Genomic DNA, 13,963 nt, shown 5'->3' on the forward strand with positions numbered 1-13,963 from the left:
CCTCTTATAAAAAGGGTTTACTAGGGGCGCTTGGGTGGCTCAGTTGGTTGGACGACTGCCTTTGGCTCAGGTCATGATCCTGGAGTCCCGGGATCGAGTCCCGCATCGGGCTCCCAGCATCAAGGGGAGTCTGCTTCTCCCTCTGACCTTCTCATCGCTCATGTTCTCTCTCACTGTCTCTCTCTCAAATAAATAAATAAAATCTTTAAAAAAAAAAAAAAGGGTTTACTAAACATTTATTCTCCAAAAGAGTCTAGTCTTAATTCACTTGGAATCATATATTTTCAGAGTAAGAAAGTGCCTTGTTGGAGTCTTCTAGACCTTTCTACAACATCCCCTAAAATGGTCAACCCTCTGCTTGAGTATGTTGGTGGCAGAGGGTTCACTACCAGGTGACTCTGTTCTATCTAACATCACAAAGTTGAAGAAGATCTCCGTGAAGAATCAAATTTGCCTCTCCGTAAATCCCCGCCGTTGGCATGAGTGCTGTCTCCTAGAGCTTCACGCTCTGAGTCAAACTCCTCTCTTAGGTGGCAGCCCCTCAGATACTTGAAGTTGGCGGGAGCTCACGTCCACGTGAAGACTTCTGTTTCTCTGAGTGAGCTGTTCTGATGACTGCGGTTGTATAACACAACCTCCCCCAATCTAGCAATGGCGCTTGCAACAATTTGAGAAGAGCTCACCAAGGCAGTTCCGTTTCTGGTTCTATCACGAGACTCTAATCAGATGGTAGCTAGAGCAGGAGCCGTGAGGGGGTTGGAACAGCTGGAACAGGTCAGGCTTTGCTCTGTCTCTAAGCGGTCTCGAGGCTCTGTCTCCATATGGTCTTTCTGCGTGGGGATGCGTGAGCTGCTCACAGCGTGGCGGCTAGTTTCCAAGAGGGAGCATTTCGAGAGAGTACCAGCCCGTGCTGTCAGCTCTTATGACCCTACCTTAGAAGTCCTCCAGTGTCACTTCTGCCGTAGTCCCACAGCACTCCCAAATCCAAGGGCAGGACTATCTTTCCCTTATCTCAATGAGCGAAATGTCAAAGTTAGTATTTTAAGAACATCACGTGGGGTGGGTGATACTTGCAGCCCTTGCGGAAAATGCAATCTGCCTAGTAACACCTTCTCTCGACTGTCCCTCTGGCCACCCTCCTCTGAAAGTGTGTTGGAATAAAGTGAGGCTCAGGAATAAGATGGGCTGTGTTCGAATATTGTCTCACTCACGTGGAGCCTGGAACAAGCTATTTAATCCCCCACTAATCTTCAATAGGTTCATGCATCAGAGGGGAATCTGAACTCCTATCCCACAGGACATAGTAGATGCCTTTTTGAGGAAAATGGCTGACGTGCAATGTTCTGCCTTTCCAGTTCCTTCTCCCCCTATGCCTCACCCCTTGGCTCCTAGGCTTCCGCTGCCAGGTTTGTACTGTAGAACCCCACCTGCCTGGTACAGTTCACTGGACCCTAAGTATTCGTGGCTATTCCTGCCACCGGCTGAATCCATCATCTTTCCCCTACAGATTTGGGGTTGGATTTCAAGGGTGTGACCTTTGGAATGGGACTGTCTGGTTGGAATTCTGAACCTTCCCTTTCTGAGCAGGAAAATATGTACTAACTTTCTGGGTCCTCGGTTTCCTTGTTTGTAAAATAGAATGACGGTGACTGATGTGATGATAGGAAAGGTACCTTCTTCATAGGGTTGTTATGAGGATAAAACGAGTTAACACCTGTGATGTTCTCATCACAGCATTGAGGGGAACCTGGCCCCTCCAAGCAGGCAACCTGCATTTTTCATAGTTAAGGTAGACCAGAACTCTACTCTGAAGGAGAATAACCATGAAGCCATTGTGCAGGACACTTAGGGAAGAGAGACCCATTGGGGTTTCTGAAACCTTCTAGGCTCTATCAAGGCTGAGCTACCTTTCTGCTCCTGGGTCCTCCAGTAAGGGTAGAATTAACCTGGGAAAAGCACCCACGTGACTGAGAAGACCGGAAGATTCTCAATGAACGTAGCTAAGCCATTCTGTCAGCATGGCGAATGTCAATAAATTACACAAAATAAGGCTGACATCGCACTCCATCCATAAGTCCCTTCGGAAGTTGGAGACACAGATGATAAGTGTGTCGAAGAAAGAAAGGCAGCATAGCACAAGGAGTGAAACATGCACTTTTGGGTCATGCAACCCAGGTTCAAATTCCAGCTCTGCCACTTGCAAGCTGGGTGGCCTTATTCCAGTCACTTATCCTGTCTCTGCTTCCATTGTCTCATCTCTAAATGGTGATGATGATGGCGCTTACCTACTGTGCCCAGCACCGTTAGACCAGGGTCTGACCGGGGTGAGGGTAAAATAAGCATCAGGTGTTGTTGTTACCATTACCATCACTATTATTGATGAATCCGGACTCCCCCTGCCTCGGTTACTCAACATTACTCTGTAGATGTGATCTTAGCGCATTCCCTAAGTGTCTGGAGTATTTCGCGGAATGAAATCAAAAGCCATACTTAGAAAAATCCCCCAAAGAGTAAGCCTTCAACATCAGTGCCCATCAGCCCACCTGGGAATCCCTCAAAACTACAAATTACCACTCAAGGCCACAGAGGGAACCTGTTATTCTGCCACAGTTTGCTCTTTAGGCTTAAAAAAAAGAATGAGTTGAGGGCTTTCTCAGGGTTCTTCCATAGGAAGAAGTTCCCAAAGGTCTGTAAGGAAGATTGTGGGAAACCTAAACTTAGACATTTGGCAGAAGAAACTCAGGTGGTTATCTATCTAACAAGAGTCATAAACTACACCAGGGATTTTAACTGGATAGACTTCTTAAGAATCTGGAACTTTCTAATGCATCTATGCTTGGTGTTTTTCTTATTCCTGCCTATGGAATTGAAGAAAGCAGCAAAAAACGATAATAAAAGCACGCAGGTGCTTTTCTTGGGCAACGTCAAAGAAAGTTCTGAGAGCCTTACAGACAATGTCCCACTTGGAAGTCAGAGGGAAAAGAAGCTTAGGGCTCAGAAGGCAGAGAGCTGCCTTAGCCCAAGAAGAACCATAGATTGGGGCTGAGCAATGGAAAGGCTGATGGGGCTTCCCTGACAGCACAGCCTGGCCCAGATGTTGTTTTCGACCATCTCTACAGTCCCCAAAGACAAGCTTAGTTAACTAATACAGCTGTCGGGTGCCCCAGTATGTGCACTGTATGCATTTTTTTTTTAAAGATTTTATTCATTTATTTAAGAGAGAAAGAAAGGGAGCATGCACGGGGCAGGGACAGGGGAGAGGAAGAAGCAGACTCCCCCAAGGCAGATGCTTCACCAACTGAGCCACCCAGGTGCTCTGTGTACACATATTCTTTGATAAAAGAGGCTTGTTAATAGCGCTTTCCTTGAGAAACTGGAAATGCCATGGGTTATAAAGGACCATTAGACACCTGTACCAGGAAACATCTGTATTCCAGTTGGAAGTGGGTTACTGGGCTGATGGGCAAACAGCTCATGGCTGAGGTCAACAGAGGGTCGGAGAGTAATGATGGTGCAAATACTTAAATAAGAGACTTTTTTTTTTTTTAAGATTTTATTTATTCATTTGGCAGACAGAGATCACAAGTAGGCAGAGAGGCAGGCTGAGAGAGAGGAGGAAGCAGACTCCCTGCTGAGCAGAGAGTCCGATATGGGGCTCGATCCCTGGACCCTGGGATCATGACCCGAGCTGAAGGCAGAGGCTTTAACCCACTGAGCCACCCAGGCGCCCCAATATGAGGCTTTTTATAAGTCTTGTTTAACCACTGTATCTGTCAGCCTAGGCTAAGTGACATCATGGTGACCATCCTTCAAATCTTAGTGGCTTATAAGAACAGGGCTTTATGTCTCACTTGTGTGACCTGCCCATCACCGTCTGGTGGTGACTCTGCTGCCATCATTTGCATTCTGAGCTCTAGGCTGATGAAACAGCCCCGGTCAGAACAACGCCAGATCTGTGACATCAGGAAAGGAAAAGGTGGCAAACCCCACTACGGCTCTTCAAGCTTTGACTCAAAAATGGTGTGTATCACTTCTCAATTCTCGCTGGACAAAATGAGTTACAGGGTCTAGCCTCACATCAGTGCAGCAGAAAGGCGTAATTCTCCCCCTGGAAAGGTGTGGTGTTGTCATATAATGAGGATTTTTCTTTAAGATTTTATTTATTTATTTGACAGACAGAGATCACAAGTAGGCAGAGAGGCAGGCAGAGAGAGAGAGAGGAGGAAGCAGGCTCCCTGCTGAGCATAGAGCCCGATGTGGGGCTCCATCCCAGGACCCTGGGATCATGACCTGAGCTGAAGGCAGAGGCTTTAACCCACTGAGCCACCCAGGCACCCCTGAAGATGTATTTTGATGTCCATCCATGACTCCTCGCTCACAGCTCCTAAAACTTGTAATTAAAACCTAAGTGATTAGAGCATAGGGGCATCTTTCCTCACAATACCGGGAGTTTGAGCCTTCCTTCCCAAAATAGCTCTGGAGCATTAACAGTGAGCTGAGGTGACTTTTGAAAAGCCACAGGATGCGACTGGTTGCCAGGGGAACCGACCACGTGATTGGATTGGAACTTTCAGCTCCACTTCCTCTCACCCCTAAGTTGGGGGAGGGGGGAGGGGCTGGAGGTTGAATCAATCACCAATGACCAATGATTTATTCAATCAGGCCTACACAGTGGAGCCTCCATTTAAAAAAAAAAAAAAAATGAGGTTTTAGAAGCTTCCAGATTGGTGAACACGTGGAGATGTCCAGAGGTTGGGACACCCAAAGGGAACATGGAGGCTCCACGCCATTTCCCATATACCTTGCCCTAAGCATCTCTTCCATCTGACTGTTCCTAGGTTGTATCCTTTTATAATCAATCAGTAACCCAGTAAGCCCAGCTGACCCTTAAACAATGGGGTCAAATAAAGATGCTGACCCCCTGCCCAGTCAAAAACTCACATATAAAGTTTGACTCCCCCCCGAAAACTTAACTGCTCATAGCTACTGAAGGCCAGAAGCCTTACTGATAACACATATACTTGATTAATACATATTTTGTGTATGCATTATGTATTGTATTCTTACAATAAAATAAGCTAGAGAAAAGAATACATTAATGAGAAAATCATAAGGAAAACACATTTACAGCCCTGTACTGTATTTATGGGAAAAAATCCACATGTCAGTGGACCCGTGCAATTCACACTTGTGTTGTGTGGTTCAAGGGTCAAGAGTAAACTGTTTTCCCAAATTTATGGTCTGCTCAAGCAAATGATCAAACAGAGAAAAGCAGGAACACTGGACTTGGGATTGGTGTCAAACGTGGTGGAGGGCAGTCTTGTTTTTTCTTCTTTAAGATTTTACTTATTCATTTGAGAGAAAGTGAGCAAGCACAAACAGGGGCAGAGGGAGAGGGAGAAGCAGACTCCCCTACCAAGCGGGGACCCGGACACAGGGCTGATCCCAGGACCCCGGGATCATGACCTGAACCAAAGGTAGATGCTTAACTGACTGAGCCACCCAGGCACCCCTGGAGGGCAGTCTTGTAGGACTGAGCCCTGACCTGTGTGCCATCTGACGCGAACTCCAGATGGATAGTGTCAAAACAGTTAAATTGGGTGCCTGGGTGGCTCAGTGGGTTAAGCCGCTGCCTTCGGCTCAGGTCATGATCTCAGGGTCCTGGGATCGAGTCCCGCATCGGGCTCTCTGCTCTGCGGGGAGCCTGCTTCCTCCTCTCTCTCTCTGCCTGCCTCTCTGCCTACTTGTAATCTCTCTCTGTCAAATAAATAAATAAAATCTTAAAAAAAAAAACAGTTAAATTGTAAGACATCCAATTGGTGCCCTTGAAAAGTGAAGAATTACTTGGTGAGGAGAAAATCCTTCACGCATTTGGAGTACAAAAGTATTCGGTGAATAGTCAGTAGACAGAAAACACAGTGAGGTTTTTCCTCTACAGAAGGGTTCCAAGCCATCTGCCGTAATAACATTGATACTTTGCCGTAGTTAATAGCAGCAAACGTTTATTAAACACTGACTGCTTACCAAGCATAATTCTATTATTTAATCCTGACAACAACCCTATTATATTATTAAAAATAGTCATTTTTACACTATTACTATTATCCTTCATGATAATGATCAGCAACAAATACAGTTTAGGTAACTGTTCAAGGTCACGTACCTGGGGGGGGTGGCCTTGGGGTTTGAAACCACATACAAATGGGAACACGCATGTGAATGATTTTCCTAAGGGTAATAATGGATTTGCCCTCATTCATCTATGTTTTTCTGGCACAAAAGAGAAGCAGTGTAAATAACAGTCTGTTGGAATTAGGCTTCACAGTTTGCTTTCACAAAAGAGTCCCAGAATCCTACAGTCAGTATAAGAGAAAATCATTCTTTTTTTCATGGCAGGATCCAGGGGCTAGAATCTACGGAGAAGGTTGGGCTCACCGTGCAGAGCAGGGAAAACAGACTTTGTGTCAGACTGAGTGTGGTCTGTTTTCCACTTCTGGAACTTACCTGCTGTGTTTACATTGGATATTCAAGCCCGAAAGCTTGCATATAAAGTGACTGCATAATATCAGGTTTTCGGGGTTGTTGTGAGACTGAAATAAAATAGGTAAGGTGTGTAGCATGCCTGGCTTCGTGACCCACGTATACAAAAGAAACATTCAGGGGTGCCTGGGTGGTACAGTCAGATAAGCGTCCCCCTCTTGATTTCTGCTCAGGTCATGATCTCGGGGTCGGGAGATCAAGTTTCTGTGCTCATCGGGGAGTCTGCTAGAGGACTCTCTCTCTCCCTCTCCTTCTGGGCACCCTCGTAAAATAAATAAAGTCTTCTAAGCATTCAGCCAATGGTAACTATAACTGTTTCTACACCTGCTGCTGTGGCTGGGGGAAAGCTAGGACATAGACATATGACTCTATGTCTATCTAGCTGGAGTACGGGACAGTAGAGACACAGGGGCAGAAAGGCAGGGGAAGTTACTCGGGCAATGTATGCGGGGGAGTCAGCCCCGGGAGAAATCAGATGGATCAGATGCAAACTACACATTTCTACTTGAAATAGATGGTGAGAAAGAGAGGGGTTGGGAGACATGGCAGGTGGAAGACTTCATGTATATACTTCAGGTCAGATGGGGGGAGCCCTCTTGCCCTGCCCTCTTCCGAGCAGGACCAGTGGCCGATCAGAACAGAATCTGAGGTCTCTCTCTCTCTCTCTCTGTCTCCTTTTAAAAGATTTACTTCTTTATTTGAGAGAGAATGAGAGGGAAAATGCAAGCTGGGTGAGGGGCAAAAAGAGAGGGAGAGAGAGAAACCTGAAGCGGACTCCCGGCTGAGCGCAGAGCCTGACATGGGGCTTGGTCTCGTGATCCTGAGATCATGACCTGGGCTGAAATCAAGAGTCAGATACTTCATGACTGAGCCATACAGGTGCCCCTGAGGTCTCTCTTGATGCACAGACATGACTCACTGTCATAAGCACAGTGACCTAGCCAAGGGTCCCAAAGCGGGCTGACCGTTCTTTGAAACAGGGATTCCTGAGTTTTCTCTCACACACAGATTCAGCAGGTTGGGGTTGGGCTGATTCTGGAATAGCACAGGCCTGGACCGGCATTTAGGAAAGGCTCAGCAATAGCTTGGCAAGTCCCACTGGCTCCAGCCCACAGTGTGAGGGCAAAGGGATTATCCCCGGCTGTTGTGGATGCTTAGTTCCCAAACGTGGGCTTGGGAATGATTTGGAACTCACCAAACCCCAAACAAAACGAGTTGAGAAGAAGCCCAAAACAAAACCTCAGCCTTTTCCAAGGCGTCTAACCCTCTGCAAAGACCTCGGGTTGGAAGTTATTAGGGTAAGTACAGGGGAAACGGAGCACTTTGGTTTTAATTCTGTAGAGATCACTGATAGGAAATGGAAAAGCTCCCCCACCTCCGGCCCATTTACTAATGAATCCACTCATTTATTAAATGTTTACTGAGCAGCTGGCATAGAAAGTCCTTGTGGGAATTTCTGGGGATTCAGAAACAGACATCATCTCTGCCAGGAACTCAAGAAACAAGGGGCTCCGGGGCAAGGGAAGATTGGACAGACATCTTCTCCCACGGGCCAGCTCTCATGGCCGTGTGAACCAGTTGGGTGGGAGGCAGCGATCTCCATCCCAAAGGAGCTCCACACTCCAGGGGCCATTTGAATGGAATCCTGATGGCGCAGGGGTGGCTTGCCAAGCAGGGAAGAGAATATCTTAATCAGAAGTCACAGGGCTGCAAGAAACTCAAAATGGCCACCGCAAAAAGAGAAGCATGTTGGAAGAGCCCATCTCTCTGAGGAGGTAAGTACCACAGGTCTCATGAAGGGCCCCAGCCAGAGTCTGGAAAGTCAAGAACTCAAAAAACTGCCTCAGTTTCTTTTAGCCCTGTGGTCTTTCATCTCTCTGTATGTTGAATTCAGTCTTCTCTCTTTCTAGACGAGCTCCGTACCCATAGGAAAAATGGCCACCTTTGACACCTTCGTGTATGGTCTTCTTTTACTTCCCGATCACAGCTAACCACGCCGAGCAGCAAGTAATAGCTTGTCCTCTATATAAATTTGGGTCCGGTTAAAGTCAGAATGTGTGTGTGTGTGTGTGTGTGTGTGTGTGTGTGTATTTGGCAGGAAGGAAGGGCTGCTGGAGAGACAGGAACCACAAGTCCATTGATGGACTGAAGAAAAGGTTCACGGGGCAGAAGTTCAACGGCGTGTGCAGGATGGGGAGTGGGCGGCCAGCGGAGCGGAGGAGGAAGAAGAGAACTGGAATCATGAATTTGGGGGCTGGGGGGGGGTCCTGTGCTGTGCAGTGAGGAGGGAGGGAGGCTGTGGACAGAACTTTAAATTTTCTGGTCCCATGTATGGTGGGATTGGTAGTTGACTTCCCCATTCCCACCATACTTACTCTGCCACTGTGGTTCTACCAGAAGAGGTGTTTTCTTTCATCTGAAAGAAAATAGGGAGTCTATCAAGGGATGGGCACATCCAAGGAACTCATTTGAAGGAAGTTACTTTGTGGCTATTGTTGTTGAAGATGGAAGAAAACTTGTCTTGCTCATCTGAGTATCGGGAGCCCATGGCTACAACCCAACACCTAGTGTCTTGGGTGTTTTCTTTCATCTGAAAGAAAATAGACACCAATTTGATCTCTCTATCACTTTTAAGTTTGTTTATTTATTTATTTATTTAAGTGATCTCTACATCCAACGTGGGGCTTGAACTCAGAACTCCGACATCAAGAGCCACATACTCTTCCACCTGAGCCAGCCAGGAGCCCGCTCCATCATGCTTATGTGTGAAATCATTCAGTCACATTCCTGTCCCTCTGACCCTGCCTGCCTTGTGACCCACATCCAATCAACTGCAGAAGGCAGCCTAAGTAGGAAGGAGGAGCTCCTGGAACAAGTGTGGAGGGGACAAGTCGGGGCTGCTCCGTACTTCTGCACACTCCACAAGTGCTGGTTGTCAGCGTTGGGGAGATACCAGGGAGGGGGTAGGTGAAGGAAGCAGAGTCTATGACGCATGAGGAAAAGGTCTGGGAAACCGAGAGTGATGGGTGGAGAGCCCCTTGAACTGTCTTGTGACGTGTGGGTCATAAGCAAAATGTCCGGTCCCAGAAGTAGAAGGTTCCAGAATGGTCCCCCCTCAATGAGAAGGAAGGAGAGGACGAGCGTCTCAAGGAGAAATCTGGGCCCAGCATGCCTGTCTTGGGTGCTGTGCGCATTTCTACTTTCTCTAGGCCACTCTGGGTACCCCACTGCCCTAGCCTGCTTCCTCCTGCAGAGACACGCGTCTGCTTCTTGGTTTGTGGCCTGCACAGGCTATGATGCCCTCACTTGTTTCACATAGGAGATAGTGCAGAGAATTTATAAAATCACCAGCCCTTTCCTCCCTCTTATCCTCAGAAGCCAAAGTGAACCTTACATACCTGTTATCTGGGACCTTGGGCAAATTACGTAACTTCCCTACATCTCAAATGCCTCATCTACAAAATGTCGCCAATAGTAGAACCATCTGGTGGGGTTGTTGTCAGAATTAAATGAGGTAATTCACGTAATGTGACTGGCACTGTGCCTTCACATAGTAAGAATTTAGTCAATGTTCACTCTGATTATCATGGCGTATCATAATCCATTTTTTAAAAATTTATTTATTTAAAAAAAATTTTTTTAAGATTTTTCACTTATTTATTTGTCAGAGAGAGCAGAAGCACAGAGAGCAGCAGGCAGAACAGGCAGAGCAGGCCCAGGGAGAAGCAGGCTCCCCACTGAGCAAGGAGCCTGATGTGGGACTCAATCTCAGGAGCCTGGGATCATGACCTGAGCCGAAGGCAGATGCTCAACTGACTGAGCCACCCAGGTGCCCCCATAATCCATTGGTTTGATCGTCTTCCTCCTGGACTACGAACTCCTGCAGGAATTAGAGTCTATCAAGGGATGGGCACATCCAAGGAACTCATTTGAAGGAAGTTACTTTGTGGCTGTTGTTGTTGAAGATGGTAGAAAACTTGTCTTGCTCATCTGAGTATTGGGAGCCCATGGCTACAACCCGACACCTAGTATCTTCTCAGTTGGAGAGCCACTGGACGAGGGAATTGAGTAGTTGGGTCTCTGTTCTTTTCACAATAATCCACCTGGAAGGAAACGCACAGTTGTAACGTTTCTAAGTTTTTCCCATTCAGAGCCCATGGCGCATTCTTGTGAGTATTTTCGACACTGGCAGGTCATCCTTTATTCGTCACCTAGTCTCAGGATTTTCAAGCTGAAAGGGAGTTTAGGGATCATTTAATCCAATCAGTTTGCCTTAGGCAGATAAATTGGCACCTTGGACATCCAGCGGCATGACTAATGTCACATAGCCAGGCAGGAACAAAGCCAAGATGGGCTTGATTTTCATCAACAGCTTAAAGTCCCTTGTAGTTAAGCCTGGAGAGAAAAGCGGATGAATCAGTGGGGAAATACTGGTTGATTCCAAATTGAGGACTGACTGAACATAAACCAGGGCTGGCTGCCTCACTCGCATAGGAGTGAAGCCAGTTCCAAGAAACCCCAGAGTGCCAAGATGTCATCATGGGGCCTGTGTGAGCTGGCTTTGAAGGGAGCATGTGAACAGCTCCCCCTCCATCCCCCCCATCCCCACCCCTACCCCACCCCTACCCCATCCCTGGCAGCTCTCTGGAGGTTAGCCCCTAGCTAGGTCACAGATTTTTCATTAAACCCTCCCTTCCTGTGAAGCTGCAGGCCTGGAGAGCCTGAATATCCTATCTGACCTCCACTCCACACTTCATTCAGGGCCTCTGCCCAGGGCTCTGTCCATGCCTTCTAACCTGATGCTTTGCAGACTTTCATCAACCCAGATTCCACCTCTGAACCACAGAGCAGAGAAAATAATGTGATCCTTTTCTCATTTCTCCCAAGGCTAGTGCCTAACTAGCCCCTCTCTAGAGGTCTAGCGGAGAAGTTAATTCAGTGCACACAGTGAATGCGTTGGGGCATGAGGACGTAATTCTCCAGAGAGAATTCTCGATCTGTCTTTGCTTCATGCCATCAAAGACACAAGTCCATTCTGTACTCCCGCTGCTGACATCCCCAGCCGTATTGGAATGCTCAGTTGAAACAATGCTCTTGTCAATAAACAAGCAGTGTTGGGCGCCTGGGTGGCTTGGAGTGTTGAACCTCTGCCTTTGGCTCAGGTCATGATCTCAGGGTCCTGGGATCCAGCCCTGCATCGGGCTCTCTGCTCAGCGGGGAGCCTACTTCCCTCTCTCTCTCTGCCTGCCTCTCTGCCTACTTGTGATCCCTCTCTCTAATAAATAAATAAAAAAAACTTAAAAAAGAATAAACAAGCAGTGTTATTGGGGGGGGGGTGTTGTTCATTTCTTTTGGGGAGACAGAGGGTGTGTGTGAACGGATGAGACAGAGGGAGAGCAAGAGAGAGAATCTGAAGCAGGTTCCATGCCCAGCACGGAGCCCGATGTGGGGCTCAATCCCAGGACCCTGAGATCATGACCTGAGCCAAAGTCAAAAGTCAGACACTTAACCGACTGAACCACCCAGGTGCCTTGATATATGTTTTTCTTTACATTTTCTTTTAGTCGAGTTAATATCAAGACAGACAACTAGTGAAAATTCCGCTGGAAAATTGCTAATGAACTTTGTTTGGAGTCACTTAGAGGCAGCTTTAAATTGAATTATATTTCCCTCTTCATGGACGTGAAAAGACCCCTTTGCTTTGCTAGAAAGTTCCGGATGGGCATCCACTCCTTCGAACTCTGGCTGGTGACTCCTGAGGCCTCTTAAACGTGTATGTGGCTCTGCATCGCCGGCATTGATTGTAGTGGTTTCCCAGAAAGTCTGTAAGATGGTAGGAAAACAGTAACAGGCAAAATCTTCCTCCGGAGAAAGTGCCTTGGTGGGAGCTGGGGGGAGGGGTGCGTTTCCAGAGGAAGCCCTAGTGAGTGCTGCTTTGTCTTCCACTCATGGGCTTGCTTTCTAGGTAGTGCGACAGGTATAACTTGGTGAATCTAGAAAGCGTTTCCTAACGACTTTGCCAAAAATACCGAGACAAGTGGAAGAAATATGGCTCTGAAAATAACAGTTCCTTTTTGAACAAGAAAATGCCACATTTTTGTGGAGGAAGTAATGCACTGTAGGGGCAGCGGACAGATGTGTTTCCAAAAATAGATTGTAAGGCAACACTTGTTTAAGGCCATTGAGAACCCCCTCTGGCTATGTGAATGCTTTCTCCAAAGGAGATAAGCTAAGTTCAAGCACTCATTGACTTTAAAAAGGCTTTAGCTGCATATGTATGTGTTGCCTCCCTACTCTATGAAATCATTATTATAAAAGGTCAAATATCCTCACATACTGGACAAAGAGGGGAGTGACAGTAAATTTTCCCTTAAAGAGCTTTTAATATAAACCTTAACCGAACGTAGCAGGTGGAGTGCCGGTTTGGAGTCAAACCAACTGACTATTACAGGCAGATATCTGAGAAAAACTCCAGTATGGATTAGGTATTTGATGATAATTAAAGAATTTTTGTTACTTTTGTGAAGCAATAATAGGATTCTGGTTATGTAATTAAATGTCACTTTATTTATTTTTATTTTTATTTTTTTAAAGATTTTATTTATTCACCTGATAGAGATCACAAGCAGACCCAGGTGCCCATTAAATGTCACTTTAAAAAAAAGATTTAGGGGTGCCTGGGTGGCTCAGTGGGTTAAGCCTCTGCCTTTGGCTCGGGTCATGGTCCCAGAGTCCTGGGATCGAGCCCCGCATCGGGCTCTCTGCTCAGCGGGGAGCCTGCTTCCTCCTCTCTCTCTCTGCCTGCCTCTCTGCCTGCTTGTGATCTCTGCCTGTCAAATAAATAAATAAAATCTTAAAAATATAATAAATAAAAGATTTTATTTATTTATTTGAGACAGCGTGAGAAAGTAGGGGAGGGGGAGGGGCAAAGAGAGAGGGAGAAGCAGGCTCCCCGCTGAGCAGGGCTCCATCCCAGGACCCCAGCATCTCGACCTGAGCTGAAGGCAGAAGCCCAACCTGCTGAGCCACCCAGCTGTCCCCAGAGCAGTGTTTCTAAAATTGTTCTTAGAGTGTGTCGTTCCTGTGTTCAGAACCTCCCAGCAGCTTCTCCTCACACCCGTAACTAATCTCAGCTCCTTAGTGGAGCTCACGTCCACCTGGACGTTGCCTGTCCTCCAGTGTCACCTCTGAGTACCCTCCCTCGGCTCCTCAGCTCAATCACGCTGGCCTTCTCGCTGCTCCAGGACACACCAGGCTTTCTCCACTCAGAGCTTTTATCCTAAACTCTGGATAGGAAAATTCTTTGTATCATATATGTCACAGCTAAAGGCCACCTTGGAAAGGCCTTCCCTGACCCTCCCTACTTTGTGCCAGGTGCCTTCTCTCCTCTTGCCCTGGGTTCAGGGCTCCCCTTACTCCTGGG

This window comes from Mustela nigripes, chromosome 5 (assembly GCF_022355385.1).
Source record: "Mustela nigripes isolate SB6536 chromosome 5, MUSNIG.SB6536, whole genome shotgun sequence".
Classification (NCBI taxonomy): Eukaryota; Metazoa; Chordata; class Mammalia; order Carnivora; family Mustelidae; genus Mustela; species Mustela nigripes.